This window comes from Eubalaena glacialis, chromosome 3, assembly GCF_028564815.1.
Source record: "Eubalaena glacialis isolate mEubGla1 chromosome 3, mEubGla1.1.hap2.+ XY, whole genome shotgun sequence".
Taxonomy (NCBI): Eukaryota; Metazoa; Chordata; class Mammalia; order Artiodactyla; family Balaenidae; genus Eubalaena; species Eubalaena glacialis.
The window spans coordinates 86,824,394-86,844,899 of record NC_083718.1 but is presented as its reverse complement, the minus strand read 5'-3'; the positions used below and the strand labels follow the sequence as shown (position 1 = coordinate 86,844,899).

Sequence of the window (20,506 nt, the reverse complement as noted above, 5' to 3'; positions counted from 1 at the left end):
GCCAAACGAAAGGAGCAATCTTGAGTGGAGATGTCTGCAAGGAGCTCTCAAGTGGTGTCGCCATTCTTATATACGGAGAGAGAGTGAGAAACCCAACGTGGGAAAATGTTTACTGTGCACTTACGTACAGAATATACGATGTTATTACTCTTGCAACTTTCTTGTATGTTTCAAAGGGCTTTGGTTTGGGTTCTTAATGAATGTTTGGAACTCGAGTCCCCGATTCTCTTGGGATGAGAACGCGGTAAATAAGACTTCGGGTTTGTACCATGCAGGGAGAAAAGAGCCGAGGCGAGAGCCGGCCAGCCCAGGCTGTTCCTTACATCTCACGTCCTCCAGCCTGCGCGACGTCAAGGACCCTGAGGCCGGGACTCAGCGGCATTTGGGGACTCAGTGCAGAAGCTCTTCTGCATCTGAACCTTGAAGCAAAACACAGCTCTGGTCGGGGCAGGAAGAGGAAGACTCCTGCCAGTGGAGACGCTGAAGGGGAAAAAAAGAAAAAAATGTTTACAAAGGCTTCCCTGACCGGGAATCGAACCCGGGCCGCAGCGGTGAAAGCGCCGAATCCTAGCCACTAGACCACCAGGGAACCATTGAGGAGCCCCGACGTAGCGTCTCCAGATGCAAATGGTAAAAGTCAAGATTAAACTTCAGAGACCCGGAGCGCAGGAACGGAGATTTCCCAGAAGCCCAGGGCTGAATGCAGCTGTGCAAGGCTCCCAGCCCTTGCCCGGCTGCTCATCACCCTTCACCTCTCCAGTCTTGGGCGACGCCTTGGGCCCTGAGACAGGACCCAAGGTCCGTCCTGCTCTAGCTTCAGCGCTGTGTGCTGCCGAGCCAAGGTCCTGCTCTCTTTCTGAACCTCGCTTTTCCCTTGAGTCAGGTGCCGACTGGGATGTCAGCAGGTGATGGGCGGATCCGTCCACTTCCTGATCTCTGCCCTGGCTCTGGGGGCTCTCCTGGAGACGGCACCGGTACGGGCTCCTTCCCCTCCGCGACCGGCTCAATTCGTGGAGCCTGACGTTGTTCATTTCTGTGTCTTTGGCTCGGGTCCCCGGTGCACAGTTGGGTTCGGTCTCTTTTGTTGCGTCACGCAAATCAAACTGTTGCGTACGTGTGCCGAGGTGGGGGAAAGCCAAGTGTGCTTCACAGGGATGAACTCCTTGGTTTTCAGAGACATAACTCGTGTGAACATGTGGAAGAGGTTTAGGCGCCTGCTTAGTAGGTGAGGGGATTTCCGGATGTAAAAATGACCCGAAGTCAGCCTGGTCCTTTGCCCACTTGGATTAGCTGGCTGTGGCCTGCCCTCCGCAGTGCCTCAGAGCAGAGAAAGGAGGGCGGGTTCCTGGTGCTGAGCAGGCTCTCAGGCAGTAAGGGGACTCCTGCCCTGTACCTTGGGGATGGAAACTGAGGCTGCGCCCGCTGCCTCACCCCCTGCCTTTCGCCCGTTTGGGTTTTTTGAATGGGAAGGTAAAAACTTCAGAAAGGAAGGACGTTTGTTTCCGCCCGGTTTCGAACCGGGGACCTTTCGCGTGTGAGGCGAACGTGATAACCGCTACACTACGGAAACACGGCGGGTGCTACCGCCTTAGTGGCACGTCCCTGAAATCCGTAGGTCCTGCCACCACTATCCTAGTCGCCAACTTTTTCAACTGAAGAATGAACCTTGAAGCCCCGAGATCTCTCAGGCAAGGAGACTGCGGCTTCCGAGAGGCCCTGCTTTCAGGGTTCCTCGCCGGCCCCGAAGGGAGGACCCCCGAGCCTCCCACAGCCGGCCTTCGGGCTCCCGCACCGACCGCAGAGTCCGCGGATCCACGGCTGTGCCCGCGAGTGCAGGGGTCGCCCCCGCTGCTGACTCCTCAGCTCCCAGAAGCCGCGGGAGCCGGGGCTTCGGGCAAGTGCCCTTTGGGCCTAAGGGGAAAAGGTAGAGAAGTAGGTTCACTCCAGTGAGCTTCTCTCTCTCTGGAGCGGATCCTGTGGGTCCTAGCTGCATTTCTCCAAAGCCTGCAAACAGAATTCCTTTCATCCAGACTTGATTGAGTCGTTTTCAGGGTGAATGCTAGCTTGCTACAAACACTCCGTCGTACCTGAAGGAGGAAATCTACAACTTCCAGGTAAATTCTCTTTTCTTCCTTTGATTTCTTCAAACAACAACAACCAAAAAGACAGGTCACTGGTACACACTTGCACTTTTCTTATAATACTTAACGTAAGTCTGACTATCTATGAAAAGCTCTTGCTGTAGAAACATGTGCAAGAGATCGTCTACCATGAGCTAAACGATCGTCATGCCTGCCCAAGGTCCAAGAATCTGATGAAGCTGGATCCAGTCCCCCACTGCCTTTCGATCACCGGTTAGATCACCGTCCAAACCAACCAATTTTCCAGATGCAGGTCACTAATATGAGGGAGAAGAGGTCAGCTAAACATTTAAACAATCGCAATTTGTTCTGGGGCATGTTGAAAGTCAGCAGTGGTACAGTTAGAAGGGGAAATAAAAGACTTCATGATAACGATAATACCAGCTTTCTCGAGCTTTACTCAGTGACCAGCACTGTTCCTCAGTGCTTTACTGTGGAATAACTTACTAAGTCCACATAACAACCCTGGAAGATAGTGTAGGACTTTACCACCCCTTGTTGCAGATGAGAACACTGAGGCACTGAAAAGCTGAGCTAACCTTTCCAGGGTCTCACCCCCGGTGACAGTGAGAGCCAGCACTCAGACCCAGGCAGTTTGCCTCCAGAGCCCCTGCCCTTGGCCACCATGCTCACGGGTAACTGAGAAAACTTCACTGAGATTTGCATCCCTTCCTTGTTCAACCTCCAAGATTTCAAAAGGAAAAGAAGATTGAAAGGTAGGCCTACAAACCTCGCCAAACTCATTAATGAAATGAAGAAGAAGAGGAGAAAGAGTAAACAGGACCATTGGAGAAGCAACGACGTTAGACGCAGAGAGAATGACGATGAGTTTGTTAAACACATACTAACTGGAAACTGTCTATTTAAAGACTAAGAAGGACCTATCTTCCAACCATTTAAGGCCTAAACTCTCCCTTTCCATGGCAGTCTCCACCCAAGAATAGATTTCAAAGCTACCAACATAGTGTATACAGATGTGAATATGAAAATCATACTTCAACATTAGTAGTAAAGAGATTATTTTTGAATTTTTAAAAATTTTTTTATACAGCAGGTTCTTAATACTTATTTTATATATATTAGTGTATATATGTCAATCCCAATCTCCCAACGCATCCCACCACCACCAACCCCTCTGCCGCTTTCCCCCCGTTGGGGGTCCATATGTTTGTTCTCGACATCTGTGTCTCTCTTTCTGCCCTGCAAGCCGGGTCATCTGAACCATTTTTCTAGGTTCCACAGATATGCGTTAATATACGATATTTGTTTTTCTCTTTCTGACTTACTTCAAGTAGTAAAGAGATTTTGAATGAGTTAGCTCACATGGTTACTAATAAAAATGGGAAACAGTTATTAGGATGTTGTCATTAAACAAAGACAGGATTTATAAAAGAGCCAGAAAAGAGAAGAGAGGAAACACACACACACACGCACACACAAACAAAGCCTGAGAAAGGGGGGTTTTCCCTTTCCTAGAGGAACAGATAGCTGAAAGCCATCAAACAGCTACTCTGGACGGGTTAATCTAGTGAAGTTCCGAACTAATCAGGTAAACGCTTTTGGCTATGTGTGGATGCTCAAAACTTCTTGAGAGTTCAGTGGTGAAATGCATGTGGCGGCTTTTCTTTGTGTACTACCTGCCAGTGTCCCCCTTTGGCACCTGTGAGTTAAGCCTAATTGAACTACTTTCCTCATCAGAATTTCTCAATTTCATATACCCCACCCCCTTCCTTGACTCATATTTATTCTTCAAAGAGCAGATTTGGTCATGAACACTTGATTCTCTCTTTGACACAGTATTAACAGTGGAATGTCAGCTTAAGGTAATGGTTGTGAGCAGCACATGAGTAAGTAGTCAGATATCCGATAGTGAAGGGAAGCCAAAAATCTGAGGACAGCAAACATATCACAGTAACTACTTTGAACTTACTTTCCCTCCTAGCCCAGGACAAAGCAGAAGAAAAAGTATCAACATCACTTTAACAGTAACCGAGTGGCATTAAACTTTTTAAAAATGAGGCATAATATGCATAAAGTACAAAGAGTGTACCGTTCCCAAACCATTACCAGTGTACACCAACCTGAATAACTGCTGAAGCAACCTGAATAACTAAGGTATGGAAAATTAACAGACCACAGAAGGCTTCCTCATGACTCTTCCCATGCAAGAGCTCAGAGTAATCACACACATACCCCTCCCAACCTCTCTGCCTGTTACTTTCACATAAATTGAATCACGGGGCATGCACTGGGTTTGGGGGGATGGAGGGGCATGGGTCTGACTTCTTTCACTCACCATTATGTCTATGAAATTTAACCCTATTTTTCACGTAGTTCTTTGTCTCTGTGTGTATTCCTTGTGAGAATATAACTCGACATAGTTTTCTACTGTTGGACATTTCAGTTGTTTCCAGTTGAGGATATTCTGAAATGGTACGAACATTTTTTTATGACTTTTGGTGGACATACACATTTTCCTAGGGCACCCCATTCCAAGAGAATAATGCCAGTGTTGACTTTCAAAATAATACTTTTGGGGGCTTCCCTGGTTGCGCATTGGTTAGTAATCTGCCTGCCAAGGCAGGGGACACGGGGTCGAGCCCTGTTCCGGGAAGATCCCACATGCTGTGGAGCAACTAAGCCCGTGCGCCCCAACTACTGAGCCTACTCTCTAGAGCCCGTGAGCCACAACTACTGAGCCCTCATGCCACAACTACTGACGCCTGCCCGCCTAGAGCCCATGTTCCGCAACAAGAGAAGCCACCACAATGAAGCGTAGCCCCCAGTCACTGCAACTAGAGAAAACCCTCGCCCAGCAACGAAGACCCAACGCAGCCAAAAACAAATAAACAAAATAAATTTTAAAAATTTATAAAAATAAAAATATATAAAAGTTGGGGGGTTTTTTGTTTTTTGTTTTTTTCCAGCAGAAAGGGTTTATTCAGGAATAGCGGGAGAATTGCAATTCAGGACAAGCAAGCTATAGCAAAAGCCATAGGCAAGTCCCACAAACAAAGGAGAGGAAGGAAACTTACTTTACAGAGAAAGAGGAGGAAGCTGAGGGAGGTTGTTTTGAACCCAAGTCCATTGGAGAAAAGTGAAAGTTCAGGGTGATGATGGTTTCTCATTGCCAAGTTGCTGAATTCTTGCAGGAGATGCAACGAATATGTTTTTCTGTTGGGGCCTGTAATCGATGATTCTTGCTGTTGATGCTTCTTCTGTTTGGGTTTGTAATTGACGATACTTCCTGTCTTTGAACTTGAGTGGTACCCCATGAGAGCTCCCACTTCTGGTCTCCCGACTTCATTTGAGTGACGTTTCCCTTTATTAGTTTTCAAACCTGTCACAAGGAATTTTGAATTTTCTATTTTCATCTATGTGAATGTTTTAGGAGACTTATTACGTCAAAATATTATCATTACAACCTGTGGCCCTAGCAACTTTCAAGTGTTCAGTAGCTACATGTGGCTTGTACCTATCATATTGGAGAGCACAGGTCAAAGGTATAGCACAGCTAAAAGTACGATTTCTGGGCCACAGCATATAACTGTGTATGTATGACCCTCAGTGGATGCTGCCAAATTTTTTTCCAACCTGTGGAACTTTTGTATATCTTTTCCAGAAATGAATAAGAATTTCCAGTGCTCTCCATCCTGTCAACATTTGGTTTTGTTTGTCCTTTTTTTTAAAAAAGTAAGCTTTATTGAGGTGTAATTTACATAGTAAAATCTGCCAACATTAGATTATTCTACATTCTTTTCAATGATATCATGTCTTTGCCAAGCTGGATTTTGGTGCTTGCTGTGATGAAAAGCAAGTGCCATGCAAAAAGTGAATGTGTAACAAGAAGCAAGGAGGCGCTTTGAGAAGGTTTCAGAAGCTGTGCAGTGCGCAGCATGAAGGTTATGATTCTGACGTGTCAGAGCAGTGAAAACACAAGCCACTCTACTGAACTTTTGTCAAGGGAACACATAAGAATAGCCACAGCACCAGCCACAAACCTACAAAATATAGAAATATATGTGAACCCCGAAAGCAACAGCATTCCCCAACGAAAGCGCTGTTTTCAGCCGACCTATGAGGAAATTAGGGCAAAGGGGAAGGACAAAGACAGAGAGAATTTGCAGGCCACCAAAGATGATTCGTTAATTAAATCAATTTAATATTGGTCAAAGGATTAAAATTAACTCTAGGTGTTGAATTTGTAATTTAGGCTGACCCATATTGGAACATGAGACTGTTGGAATCATATATTGGTATATATGGAATCATACATTAGATGACGCCTAAAAATATTTACCAAAAATTGTAAGTGGAATAATTGAGTCGTCTGGTTTCTAGAAGTACAAGTATTCATTCCTCTTTGAAGATATTAGTATATTTAGTGTACTTGACAAGTATATTTAATATACTTCAACACATAAATTTAAATTTTTAGAAGTTGAAATACTTATTGGATATGTTTGCTTATTTGACTAGTACAACCAGTATAGGAAATTTAGGAAGTCCAACTTAACTCAGATTTTCAAGCCATAATTAAGCCAAGACTTATATACTAGAATGCTATACCATCATTATTTTCTATATTACAAGGTAATCTGAAAAATATATATATATATATATATATTCAGTCATTTTTAGAGCAAAATTATTAAGCCAATCTAATTTTACTGAGTCACCTCAAAAAAAAAAAAAAACACAACATGACAGAAACATTTTAAATGCCATTATATATCCAATGTATAAATTATTTAAATTTCTTAAAAGTATTAAGATTCATCTTTGTTATCAATATCCTTTCTTGTTTGTCGTTGTTGTTCCAAGTAATCAAGACCATTAATTTAATCTATAGCTAAATCTGTTATTTTTCCTTGTCGCGAATTGAACAACAAAATTTTTCCTTATATAGATACCACATTGAAAGCATAAGTAGTAAAGCAATTTTCCCAGAAATTCTTAATCTTCTTATTTTAGATTTATACAAGTTATTATTACTTTCCTGAAGTTAACTGGGGAAGTGACTCCTTTAAATTGTTAGTGACCTAATTTGTCCATTCTCTCCAGAGGAAGAGAGAATACATTGATTTCTTTCTGAAAAAATAGATTTAAAAGGGAAAAGAAGCCATCAAACGGGTGGGCATTATTTAAAGTGAAAGCAGAGGCAATGATATGTATTAATAACACTTGCCAGTGAGGGAAACAAAGTGAAATAATTAAGCAACGTTTAGGTCTTTGGAGGACCCTCATTGCTGAAAGTGATACGCTTTTGAGTCTCCAGGGTATGTATCTGTGCATGAAGTCATTGTCCTATGCTTTTGAGTCTCCAGGGTATGTATCTGTGCATGAAGTCATTGCTCCTCATCCATTTTTATTAAGGACCGAACTGGCTTACAGTTCTGGAAGGTTTAAATCTTGATTTGTACGGTTGTCACAAGTGCTCATGTTGCTGACTTTGTTGCTTGTTTGTAATGATATAAATGTCTTTCCTCTGCTTTCTGTAGTCTGATTTAAGCAATCCCTAAGGGACATTGGTTTGAATTTTTTTAGTTATTTAGAAACTTGAGTATACCAATGAAAGAAAGCTGCCTATTCCGTGCTAAAAATTCAATATTCTTCCTGTATAATCCCCCTTATTAATGTTGAGTTCCTTATGAGGGAACCATTGCATATTAAGATCGTCCTTATTGTAGGTATTACACTTTTGCAGTTATTGACAAGGATTGCCTGGGCCCACGTGGTTTTTAGCAAATAGTGGAAAGACAAGAGGTGGACAGCTTCTCACTGCTGCGGTGTCACATACCAGGAAATACCAGCATCCTCAGGACAAGCATCAGACAAAAAAGACTCATGGTCTGGATTAGCTGTCATCTTCTACCTAACTGGGAATGGGTCCCTGTCAACCACCACCCAACAGGGATTATCCCCAGAAGTTCACTCCCTAAAATTAAAACCAGAATCCCGCACTGAGAGGAGAAATTAGTGATGCACAAATGAGAGGGAGAGAGAGAGAGAGAGAAAATACCTGTCCAGTAAGCACACGGTATGAAAGAGAACCACACGGTTCAATCTCACATGAGACTGAACAGAACAGAGCAAACATGAGCCAATAGCTCTAAGGGTCCAGGTCTGAAGCAGGAACCTGTGCTGGGCAGGATTCTGTTGGCTCCCACGAGGTGTCTTAGATGGGCTAATGTTTATAGTCACAGCCACAAAACAGACAGACAAAGAAACAAACAAAAAAGTGTCAAGGAATAATATAGAGACACTTATTCCCATGCGAATTCCCCATTTTATAGGAGGGAGGACAGGCATTAGATTGTTTTCATCAAATTAAAAGTATAACCAAAACTTATAAATAGAAGAGGAAAGGGGAGAAGGAAAAAAACCTCTGGGATCAGCGAGATTCTTCTCTTTGGATATGTTGCTTGGCAGGACGTTGTCAAAGAGGTCACTCTGGGCAGTCTTCTCTGGACCCTGTTGACTAGGTCAGCAGAGAAAACCATTACAGTTATTGGGGGACTTTAAAAATATTGAATGTTTAGCTTTCGAACATATGCAATAGAATATCTCTGTGTAATGCCCACAACGTCCCTCTGTTGTCCTTCCCCTTAGTTATGTCGGGAGGGCACTGCTCCCTTTATTAGTTAGACTATCAAAGAGAGATGTATAGAAAGATTGCTGTGTTGGCAAGTAAATGAAGAAAGGGACATTGAAAGACTGGAAAATAAAATGGAATATGATTCAGTCCCACTTCTGTGGAGGGCAAATTTGCAGGATTTACCAACATTAGAAGCATAGAAACACTAAAGGTAGCACTTGCACTTGCAGTTCTCTACGCTATGGAAACACCTGCACGAGTGGTCAGAGGTGTGTGTACAATAATGATGGTTGCAGCATATTCGTCATCGTGAAGCCATGAAACCAAATAATAAAGAACCATGGAAGAAATGCCTTTGTCAGAAACAATGCAGAGGAGAATTATGATGATGAGCTCACTGATAACATCATTCACAGAACAAGTACTAACGTTCACAGATGAAAAATTTGAGGCACATAAAAAACAACTTTCTTGTTCAAGTCTATAGACTTTGGCAGAATAAAGACTTTATCCCACCAGACTGTGGATTCCTCGGTCTCTTTCAGAAGGTCGTGAGTTAGGCGAGTATGGAGTCCAGTAGAGACGATAGACAATAGAGCTGGGAAGGCGGGGTGGCCCAAGACTGGCAGCAGTCGTGAGGTGGATAGGACCCCGAATGCAGTTCGGTAAAGTTTGTGTGAGCCGATGTACAGGTAATAATCAGCATGGAACACCTGGAATGGTATTCAGCACGGAAAACCCTGAATGGGTTCTGAAAAAAAAACGAAAGTCGAACAAAACTCTCCCACCGTCCCTGGGTGGGCTCGAACCACCAACCTTTCGGTTAACAGCCGAACGCGCTAACCGATTGCGCCACAGAGACAACAGCACGCGGCTTTTCTGGGCTCTCTTTGCAGGAGACACTTACTAATTCCCAGGGTGTGCCGCCTGCCCCGCAGGAGAACGGTGCCAGTTCCAAAGCCTCGGAAAAACGGACCATTTAGAGCGATGAATGATGTTCTTTATCCTGTTTGAAACTGGTGCCTTAGGTGCCTTATCCGAAACCAAAAGGGCAGCAGAATGGCCTGACCCCGCCTTGCCCCTTACCCGCCTCAGATGCCAGCGCCCCCGGAGACACCCGGAGCCCGGGCCGGGACCCTCCGGGCCTGAACCCAATGGGGTCCAAGGATAGCTGAACACCCGGTGGGCATCCATGACGGCTCTTCCGGTTCCCTCGCCGACACCCATTGAATGAGAGTTTGCCCACCCTTCCGAGAGGCCTCCGGGGGCCGGTGTGGTGCTTTGGTTTCCCGTGTCCATCACGCGATTTCCACAACGGCAGCGGTCGCCGTGATGGTCGCCCCTGCGTCCCCACGCCCAGAACAGGGTCTGGCACTCACCAGGACGCTCTTAGCACTTGGATGAATACACTGTCGTCTTTAGCCCTTGGTCCCATGAAGACCCCTGAGAATGGAAATAAGGAAACGTTTTCGAAGTGAACATTTCTTTTCTAAAAGCCTTTATTCTGGTTATTTGATTTCGCAGCATCCCGTGTGGCGGGCAACGGAAAGGCCTACAGGTCCCCGTCTGCGCGGTGCAGCTCCCCGCGCCCAGCTGAGCAGGCTGCGTTCTGTGGGGTCGATCCTGGGAGCGGGGAACCGGCGGGAAGCGAAAAAAGACGGGGGAAGGCGGGTTTGGGGACGTGGGCATTGAGATCTCCCACGAGGCTGGTGCGGGGATCCCAGAGAGATGAGCCTTGTTTCTGTCCTGTTAGAGAGTGGGGAAGGAGGGAAAGAGCTGGCGTCGGAGAGAAAGCGGGAGGCAAGAGGACAGGGAGGGAAGGAGGGAGGAAGGGGAGGGGAGGGGAAGAATAAACGAATTTGTGCTTCCACCCCTCCCTCGCTCCCTCTCTTGCCCTCTCTCTCCTTCTTGCTCTTCTTCCCACCCCTCCAGCTGAGAAATCCTGATATACCCACATCTGAGAAGAAAGACCCAACTCATCTGTGCTCTCGGGCGCACAAGCTCTGGGTTGTAAAAATGGTTCTGCCCTTGCGTGGCCTTGAACAAATAAAGTTTCTGTGCCTCCCTTCTTTCTTCTGTAAAATGGGACCAATGAGAGCATTCTACTTCATTCCGTTGTTGCCTGGGTTTAGTAACTGCTGGGTCAATAACGTTACCAGCAGTGAAATCATAAATACTATGGTCATGATCCTCTGACTCTTTTGACAACCCCTACCCTTATTTATTTCACCTTAAATTAGTTTGCTTCTTCTAGAAATTTCTGTAAACGGAATCAAAGCATGGGCTCCTGTGATTGCTCTTCCGGTTTGCTCCGCTGTCGCCGGCCCGCCCTTCATCGCCAGTTCTCTGCTTGCGGGACCGGGACCGACGCGCGGGCTGGAGGAAACGGGAAGAACCTGCGGCGGTGAGAAAATGAGCGTTTGCCCACCCTTTGGAGAGGCCTCTGGGGCCGGTGGGGTCCTCCGCGTCCTTCTTCGGTTTCCTGCGTCCCTCAAGGGAGCTCCACCAGGGCAGGGGTCTGGTGATGGTCGCTCTTGCGTCGCCTCGCCGAGAGCAACTTGAGCGCCGCCTCACTCAGTCTCCCAAAGACCCGCAAAGAGTCCTGACCAGAGAGAAAGGCATTCGTGCTTCTCGCGATGGTGGAAAATATTCCCACATCTTCCTCGCAGACTGTGGAAACCTCCCAGACCGTGCGACGTCTGGTGGCATTCTTTACGCGCCAAGGAAGGAGGAGCGCTAGCGACAGAAGAAGGAGGACGGATCGGAAGGTGAAGGGGCGGCGCAAGGGGGTGAGGAGAAAGCGAGCGAGGAACGAGGGGAGAGGAGAGCGAGGGAGAGCAATAGAAAGGGAGGGGGGAGCGGGCGAGGGGGAGGGAGAGGGGAGAGGCCTTGGAGGAGCGGGAGGAGGTGGAGGAGGAAGAAGAGTTACCTTCCCAGGGTAGTTCTGCTCACTGGCCCCCGACACACGGCAGCTCCCACCATCACCACATCCCCACCTCTCACCTTGGGCTCTCAGTCCCAACACGCACGCTTTGGTCCCTCAAAGACCGCCCCTCCACCCGTCGCGGTTCTAACCTCATTGGATTTCTCTGCCCCTTGTCAGAGCCCGGCTCTCCGGGTCTCCCGGCCATTCTGTGATCCCTCAACGTCCTTTCCACGGATTTCTTTTCTTCCTGTATCAGCCAGAGTCCCCTTCTGGTCCTTGCACTCATAAACCTTGACTGATCTTGAAGTTCTCCTGGAGGAGCGCTTCGTGTTGTTTGTTGCCGCTCAACTTCTTGATTTTCCGGAAGGAAGTTTCATCGTCTCCTCAGCCCGGTGCTGTGAACTTCCTCCTGGTAACAAGGGCCTCCTTCTCCCTTGAGTCAACTCTTGTCCAGTCCCTGGGACGTCTCTCAGCAACACTGGGCATCTTTCTGACTCTGTTTATTGGCCGACAGCTTTTATGTTTGAATGCGAATTTTTCTGTTCTGTGTATTGGATAAGGGAAGAAATGGCTTTGGGAGAAAATGAAGAAGTAAAGGGGAAATGAAATAACGCAGATTATTATTTTGAGACATAATGTGGATTTATACCTATTACACATGTAAATATTTAGTGTGGTGGTATTTTGTGTACATAAATACTGTATACACTGTCAGACAACTTGGATACACATGCTCTATGACCCAGCAATGAGTGCTCTTGGGTACCTGGATACGTGTACACTTTTTTTAAGCCGTGCAATTTCTGGGTCATGACATATAAAGAAATTGGAATGAAACTGACTTGACCAAGCTCTGAGGAAAGAGTCTGTGACTGCCGAAGTGTCAGAGCCCTGCCTTGTGGTCTCCACGGCATGTCGTTGACTTTGAGTCACCCCAGGTGAGCATGGCCTGGTTTGTCTCAGTGTTTGGTGTAAACGTTAATTTTTACTTGCACTGTAAATCTAACAAATCTACATTGGTTGTAAGAAGAACTTAGCCCCCCTTCATCAGAAGTGTATGAAGAAGAAAAGGAGAGGTGTGGGAAGCATGCAGTCTTAGCCGGAGGTAACTCCTGGAGGAGACAGTATGTCTCTCACAAAAAGCAAAGCCCTTACCTTGGAATGCACTCTTTTCCCCAGGCCTGAGGAATGTAAAAGAGATTAGCAAAGCTATCTCAAGCCAGGAGACCTCAGGGAACTGAGAGTCCTGGTTGTTCCTTATGGCTGGGGGCTGTGTGTGAGCCTGGTTAAGGGAAGATAATGTTCAAGGATAGTTGTTGTAAACGTGTTGACGTCAGTGGTAGTGACTGAACTGAGACGATAAGCAATTCCATGGGATTATTGTCTAATAATGAGTTCCTCTTCTGTCTATGTAAGATTCAGTAAATTCTAAATAACGTGCCTAGCAACCATCAGTTGTCTTGGTCCTTCTGACCCCATACTCGAGGTGCTATTCAGTCCCTTGCCCTCTCCGTCGGGACCTGGAAGACCCCCTGCGGTGGCTGGACCGTTGCAGAGAGGTCTCTTGCCTCCCATTCCCACTCCACTGCTGACACACTTTATATATTACACATAGGAGGTGGTGGCAGCTTTGGAGTGTCATCGGTGCTGTGTAGCCAAGGGACCCAGGAAGTCCCAAGTCCTGCCCTGACAATCGTCTGCCCTCTCTGGGCAATGGGAAAAGTGTGAAGGCAAAGAAAAGGAAAGTAACACTATTATTTGCAGAAATTTTACCTCAGGATGGGACACTCTGGCAAACTGAGGCAGAATATGTGGTTTATGATGGAGACTTTCAGGGGCTCTTCCCTGGCCCGAAGCCCAAAGTGGATTTTACCTCATTTTCTGAGGTGCAAGTGAACTGAGAGAAGTCAACCAAAGGAGAGGAGCAGAGAGAAAGCAAGACGGATGACCACCCACGCGGGTCAACCGTATTCAAGTCTTGTCGGGACCGGAGAAGAAATGCCTTGGCATTATCGCTGGGATGCATGGAGGCTAAATAAGTACTTACCCATCTTCGGCGACATAGAGTAAGCACCTATCGAGGAGGTTCCATGGTGTAATGGTGAGCACTCTGGACTCTGAATCCAGCGATCCGAGTTCAAATCTCGGTGGGACCTTCCTGTTTAGTTAGAAGAAGGGGATTTTTTACTCCTCAGATGGGACGTGCTTTCCCGCTCCCGCGTCCCCGAGAGGCGCGGTCCGCGCGCTCCACGCGGACGTGGCGGGCAGGCGGGGGGACGAGCCCGCGGCGTCCCCGCTCGACCCTGGCGACTCTGCCCGTCGCGGGCCATCGGAGGCCCCGGCCCCGCCGCCCAGGGGCGCAGCGACCGAGCCAGTGCCGCCCCCTCGTCGGGTCACCCTGAGTCTCGGGGGCGAAAGGCAGAGGCTGCGCCCACTGAGTCCTGCCCCGCGAGGGGGCTCCGCCCCGCAAGTCTTGTAACTAACTGCGCGGTTGTCCCTGTGAGTACATGGTCGCGGGGCGGGGCTGTGACGTCGCTGAGCAGCCAGGGTGACAGTGTCTTAGCTTTCGGGTCGAGGGTTCCAGACCTGGATGGGAAGTACTGTATTGTATTCAGGTGCCCTATTATTCCGAATATTAATGGATCCTATCCCAGTTTATTATGATTTTATTCAGAATTTCTCGCTCCTAAGTCTCCGTTGGACACGAAAAGCCGCTGTTAGGCTAAGATTTGAACCTTCACTCCAGGAAACCTCGTCCTTTCGTCCCAAGCTCAGCCAGAGAGGGGAGCCCCGGCCGCGGATTCCGGCGTCTGAGGAGACCCCAAGTCCCTGACCCACGGCCGCCCGGCCCGGCTCCTCCGGGGCCGAAGGGGAGACGAGCCGGAGCCGCTCCGACTCCGGGACCGGCGGGCGCCCCTTCGTCCTGCCGCGACTCTGCTCCACCGAGAAGACGCCCCAGGACGTGACCGGATGGAAACACTTCTGTCCTCTACTGCTCGGTAGAAACGTATGGATGAGGATTGTGGTGGACTTGAACAGCTAATTAAAATGTCCTCTTCCAGGTGCTAAGGAGCATCTCTCTGAGTTTTAGATTTTGGAACTTTCAGAGGTTACGAAGGACCGACTGACACAGCTGTCTTTGGAGGACGTGACGAGAAAGGTGTGAGGCCGGCGAAAAGATCCGAGGACGGGAAAGAGCAGGAAAGAGGAGAGAATGACACAGAAGGGAGAAAGGGGCTGGAAGGGAGAGGAGCTGGGCGAGCACTGCAGCGGGGGCAGTCGCTGGGTTTGGGCGACCACGGCGCCTCACTCTGGAGCGCTCCCACCCTTTACCGACCTGCCCGAGAACCCGGTTCCACCCCAAATCGCCAAGCTGCTTGCCTGGCATTTGTTCTTGCAAAGTTCCCTTTGCCGGTTGGGTTTGGAGGGGTGAGGTGGGCTGTGTTGGTTTGCAAGCGAGTGGAAGTCCTGGCGGCTGCCTTGGAGACGACTGGCGGGTAGGGAAACACACAAACTCCACTCTTCCCTCTGCAGGCCGGTCTGCAGGGCCTGGGGTGGGAAACTGGAAAATCAGAGTCTCAATATTTATTTAGAGATAAGGAGATAAATAGCCAAACAGTTGGTTGTGTGAGTAGAAAGTGGTTATCCCTGGCAAAAAGAAATGTGGGATGGGATCAGGGGACTACTGTTTCCCATAACAAGTTTTGGGGCATATGTAACTTTGTATCACATGTGTGATATTTTTAAAGTTCATTGCTTGTATTTTGAATATAAATTTTTATGTAGTCATATGTATCACTTTTAAAATTCTGGGTCTTGTGTCATGTGTAGAAATGTTTTCCACTGTAAAATCATAATTTTTCTTTTTTTAAAAAATTGGGGCCTTCTTGAAGCAAGGAATTGGACCATTATTCCCCTTTTGATGAGCTGATCACGTGAGCTAATATACTTGCGGATCCTCCCAGGCCAGGAGGTTACTGCTGGTCAGAGAGGATTGCTTTACTCTCTCTAGGAGGGTCCACAGCCACTGAAAAGTATCAGTAACTTAAATAAAATCCCACCCAGTCTTTATGCAGTGCTGTGCCCAAAACACAAGCGCTTACACTCAGTGATTACATGTTAGTGCCATGTGCCCAGGCATAGTCTACAAGTTTTACATGGGTTTACTCATTTAATCCTTTCAACAGGCCTATATCATATCATCATCCTCACTTCCCATATGAGAAAACTGAGGCATGGAAAGGTTAAGTAACTTGTCTCGTCGCTCAGTCAGTGAGTGGGATTTGAAAGCAGGAATTTGAACGGAAGCCCGCCTGGCTCCACAAGATATGCTCCCAATCAAAGAGGAACACAAATGGTAAAGATGCTTGACAAGAAATTTAAGTCTGTATATTTCTTTTGAAAAAAACACCAAGGAGGAGTCACGTAACGGGCATAAAACTGTCCTAAATATCCTCATGGTCCACCTGCCTCCCAAACATCCTTCTTATCCCAACAGCTGCTCCCCGCACACCTCCAACTTAAACACAATTCCTGCCAGAGCTAGGTTTTTCCTTCCCTTTATCTTTTCCTCTCACCTACCCCATACCTCTTCCATAGCTATTCTGTTCTTTCACTTCCAGGTCATTCATTTTCTTTAAATTTAAAAATGTTAAATATATATAAAGAAGAAAATAAGCAGCCATCCATAGTCCCACCTCCTGGAATTAACTACTGTTAACATCTTTACGTATTTTTCTTCAAATCTATTTTTAAGTTATTCTAATTTTTGCAAAAATTATATATGCTTATTATGTAAAATTCAAATGATGCAGAAAATGCAAATATGTAAAAATTTGAAGCATCTTAAATTCAAAACTAACGTCTGTTAAGGTAGGTAAATATTGATGGAGTCATTTTGGTATATCAATATATATATAAATTTGCTTTTATAAAATTGAGCTCTTATAGATTCTATTTTTATTTTAAAGTATTCAATTTAATAGTGCATAAAGTTAACGGAAGAAAAAGATACAAAAACAAAAATGAAGAAATTGTTGAACTTTCAATCAAATTGTTTACCACAAGAGAGAGACTTTTCTAAAAGAACCCTCTAAGGCTAATAATAATGATAATAATTTAATTAAGACATTAAAATTTGGAATGATTCTTATTACTTTTTAAAATCAAATTTCTTGAGTTGTAATTTGAAAATAATACAATGCATCCATTTCAAGTTTGATGACTTTTGACAAATGAATGTAACCACTACCCTGTTCAAGAAGAAGGAACATTTCCAGTACTCCAAACTGTCCTCTGCCGTGCATCCCCCTACCACTTCCTGTCCCAGGTAATCAGTGATCTAGTTCCTGTCACTATGGATCAGTTTTGCCTGTTCTAGAAATTCACATAAATGGAACCACAGACTATGTACTCTTTTCATCACTCAGCATGATGTTTTCGAGAGTAATGCGTATTGTGGCCATGTATCAGGAATTTGTTTCATTTTATCCAAGAGTAGTATTCCTTTGAATGCATATATCACAATTATATCCGTTCACCTCGTGACGGACATTTTGCATTGTTTCCAATTTGGGGACTATTATGAACAAAGCTGCTATAAACAAGTCCCGTTTATATGTTTCATAAATTCCATATAAAATCTTTTCTTCTTTAATACGAATTTATTCTGTGAATGGATGTCACATCCGCAAATACAAAATTTATTCAAATGTTACAAAAGCCTGAAGTACAAGCTTATCTTTGCTTCCTGTCAGGACATACTTAATATAAGCCACACACTATGCTAGGCGTATTATTAGGTTATCTCATTTAACCTACACAAGTTCACGAAGTACTAAATATTATTTTCATATGACACTTGCAAAATTGGCCTAGCAAATTGGAGTTGGCCCAAGCTCAAACAGAAGGCACCAGGACTGAAAAGGAGCCCCTCCCGCCTCCCGCCTCCCGCCTCCCGCCTCCCGCCTCCCCCCTCCCCCCTCCCCCCTCCCCCCTCCCCCGAGGTTGGGCTCTTAACCCCAGACGCAACCCAATGTCCTCGTAATAACCTCGGTATGTCTGATAGGCCTGGAAACCAATATCCAAGCAGTTCCTAGTCACGGTATTGTTCGGCTTCTTTTGGTCAGAAACTCCTCGATCAGGGATCCAGAGCATAATATCGTGGACAACCTTGAGACTAAGGAAATCTGTTAAAAACTCAAAACCCGTTTTCTCATCCGTAACAGGGAAAACTCCCGCGGCTGGGGAGAAGAGCACTTTTATTTTTTACTTTTACTTCCAATGATCTATACTCGATCTGCACCGTCTGCTTTTTAGTTAGCTTTCTTTGGACCTACCCTTAAGTATCCACCCCTCACCCCTCACCCCTCACCCCTCACCCCTCACCCCTCACCCCTCACCCCTCACCCCTCACCCCTCCGGGTCGCCGAGGCTTCTGGACCTGAGCGGATCTATGAGTGCCGTCGCGAGGTAGCCACGAGGCAGCGACAGTCCTTCCTTCCATGGTCCTAACTTTCCTGTTTGGGCCAGCACTTTCTATTTGCCAGGACTTCGTGGATCAGAAGTGACAGTGGGACAAGGGAACACCACACCCGGGGAAAAGGGTTTGCGAAAAGCCCACAACTGCCACCGCTGAGCCTGGGGTTTTCTTCTAAACTGTAGTTCCATAGGAAAAAAGCTGAAACTACTTGTGACTGAAGAAAGAAATGTTATGTACAACTCCGGCGGCCATTTAACGAAACAAAAACGGTTGTGAAGGAAACTTCGTAACTTGCCAGGCTACTAGTGAGGCAGGTCTGGCGCAAACTGCAGGCTGAAAGAGAGCTGGTGTTTCTGGTTTATGAAGGTAAGTAATAAGACAAGGCCTGACAGGAAAGGCGGAGAGAAAAAAACGAAAAGGGATCGAGAAATAGAAACAGAGCGCTTGGGGTGGAAGAAAAGAATGAGTACGACGGTTACACAGTAAAATCTGCAACAACGATTACAAGCCAAGCAGGTGATCACGCCAGAAGCAAAGTCCAGGCTGAAAAGGCATGAAACGCGGAACTGGGTAAGAAAGGTATGTTTCCAGTCCCTCACCGCACAAGCAGATAAAATTAGTTATCACGCGGTGCCTTGCTTCTTTCTTCGGGTACGTTTCTGCAAAGATCGCTGAGACCTGAGCTCCGTCCACAGTTGCAATCTGCGTGGTTTACATACGGGAAACGTTACGCACAGCACAGAAAACAACGCCGCGGAACACAACCGAGAGTACTACAGCTCCACCTCTCGGCACTCAGCAATCACAGCACTGTCTCACACAGGCATTGCGCGCAAGCGTCGCTCTGCTCAGCACAGGAACGCTGGGTCCTCAGCTACGCTACGCGCAACGCCACCACCGCAAAAACCGCGTCAGCAACCGCGTTTCTCGCGACCTGAGCAACTTGCGGTTATTATAACTACATGACTGTTTTCGCTGTTCTCACACTAAATTTCTCGGTGGTGGGACACCACGATGCAACCGCCAACAAACAATCTGAGCACACTGCTTTCCAAAACTCACGAGAAACAAAATGAAAAGGAACCCCACAGCAACCCCCACCAATCTACTCTTACACTTCAAAAAACATCAGGGGAAAGCGCGAACGCAGTCCCCCACTACCACAAATTATGCAGTCGAGTTTCCCACATTTGGGGAAATCGCAGGGGTCAGCACATCCGGAGTGCAATGGATAAGCCTCGCCCTGGGAAAACCACCTTCGTGATCATGGTATCTCCCCTGCCAGGTAAGTATGAGTTCACTGCTTTCGCCCCTCCCACAGCCTCATACGCCTTCTACTGTACACACACGGTCACTTTCCTCCCCGCAGCCCCGAGCCTTCCTGCCCCTTCCACACAGCTCGTCCATGCACTTGCAACCAACAGCCCTCGATTCGCTCCCACACCACGGGAGATCATGTCGTCTTTCACCACCAGATCACGAACCAGCAGCCCCTGCGCTGGATATCTACATACGACACGCCCCATCCGTCAAGCCGACGGGAATTACCGCTCCCCTCCAGCCCACGCCCCGCCCTACTCCGCGCCTCCCTCCTCCCACGCCGTCCAGCCGAGCCTACCAGAGGGCGGGCGCCCTCTGGGGGAAGTGACGTCCACCGCTCGCTCTTCTCCCACCCGCCCCCGCCCGTTGGGGCCGTGCGCGCGTGGCTGGCTGCTTAACCTCTGTCCTGCCGAGCACCTGTCTGGCGGCCTGCTGAAGCCTGAGCACCTTTTTTGAACTGTAACGGCTTTCAATGCGTGGAATAGAGAACATTTAGGCGTCCAGGGGAAACCGGTTCCTTTCAAATCCAGTTGTCTTTGTGATGTACTATTGTGTGTATGTCTAGTAAAACGCATTAACCATTATGACTGGCGGTGAACTCTATTCCATTCTTGAACGTTCAATTTCGTTCATCGGAAATTTCATTCATTTTATTCCCCGTCTTCAGGTGTTGTTTTGACTCTGTCCTTGAACAGATTTTAACACCTATCTGCTACCCTCTGACTTTGGAGTCAAATACGTTCTTTAACACATGTTCATTTATTAATTATTTTAGGTCTCAGTAAAATGAGAGTCTTTCACTTTGAAATGTCACCTTTCCATAAATTATTGTTTTTTATGTGTGCGGAGAGCATGGCCTAGGGGTCATTAACTTACTGAGATCACTGGGCAGGATGTGGCTCTCGTGCCACCATTATTTTATTGTTTTGGGGCATATCTCATGCTCTGTTGCATGGTTTTGTTGCTAAGCAGGCCTGCTTGGCTTTGTGGTTAAGCAAACCTGCTTTCTTGAGTGATCATTAACTTTCGGGGGTCTCCCA

The 20,506-nt window shown here is 46.8% G+C and overlaps 4 non-coding genes across 4 annotated transcripts; 1 reads left to right on the top strand and 3 right to left on the bottom strand.

The window, feature by feature from the left end:
• Positions 1–1,497: 1,497 nt before the first annotated feature.
• Positions 1,498–1,570, bottom strand: TRNAV-CAC (transfer RNA valine (anticodon CAC)). Its single transcript has one exon. It is a non-coding gene; the product is annotated as a tRNA-Val (tRNA).
• Positions 1,571–9,527: 7,957 nt separating this feature from the next.
• On the bottom strand, positions 9,528–9,601 carry TRNAN-GUU (transfer RNA asparagine (anticodon GUU)). The gene has a single exon. It is a non-coding gene; the product is annotated as a tRNA-Asn (tRNA).
• A 4,148-nt stretch (positions 9,602–13,749) lies between these two features.
• On the top strand, positions 13,750–13,821 carry TRNAQ-CUG (transfer RNA glutamine (anticodon CUG)). The gene has a single exon. It is a non-coding gene; the product is annotated as a tRNA-Gln (tRNA).
• Positions 13,822–19,275: 5,454 nt separating this feature from the next.
• On the bottom strand, positions 19,276–19,439 carry LOC133089228 (U1 spliceosomal RNA). The gene has a single exon (XR_009700609.1). It is a non-coding gene; the product is annotated as a U1 spliceosomal RNA (small nuclear RNA).
• Positions 19,440–20,506: the final 1,067 nt, after the last annotated feature.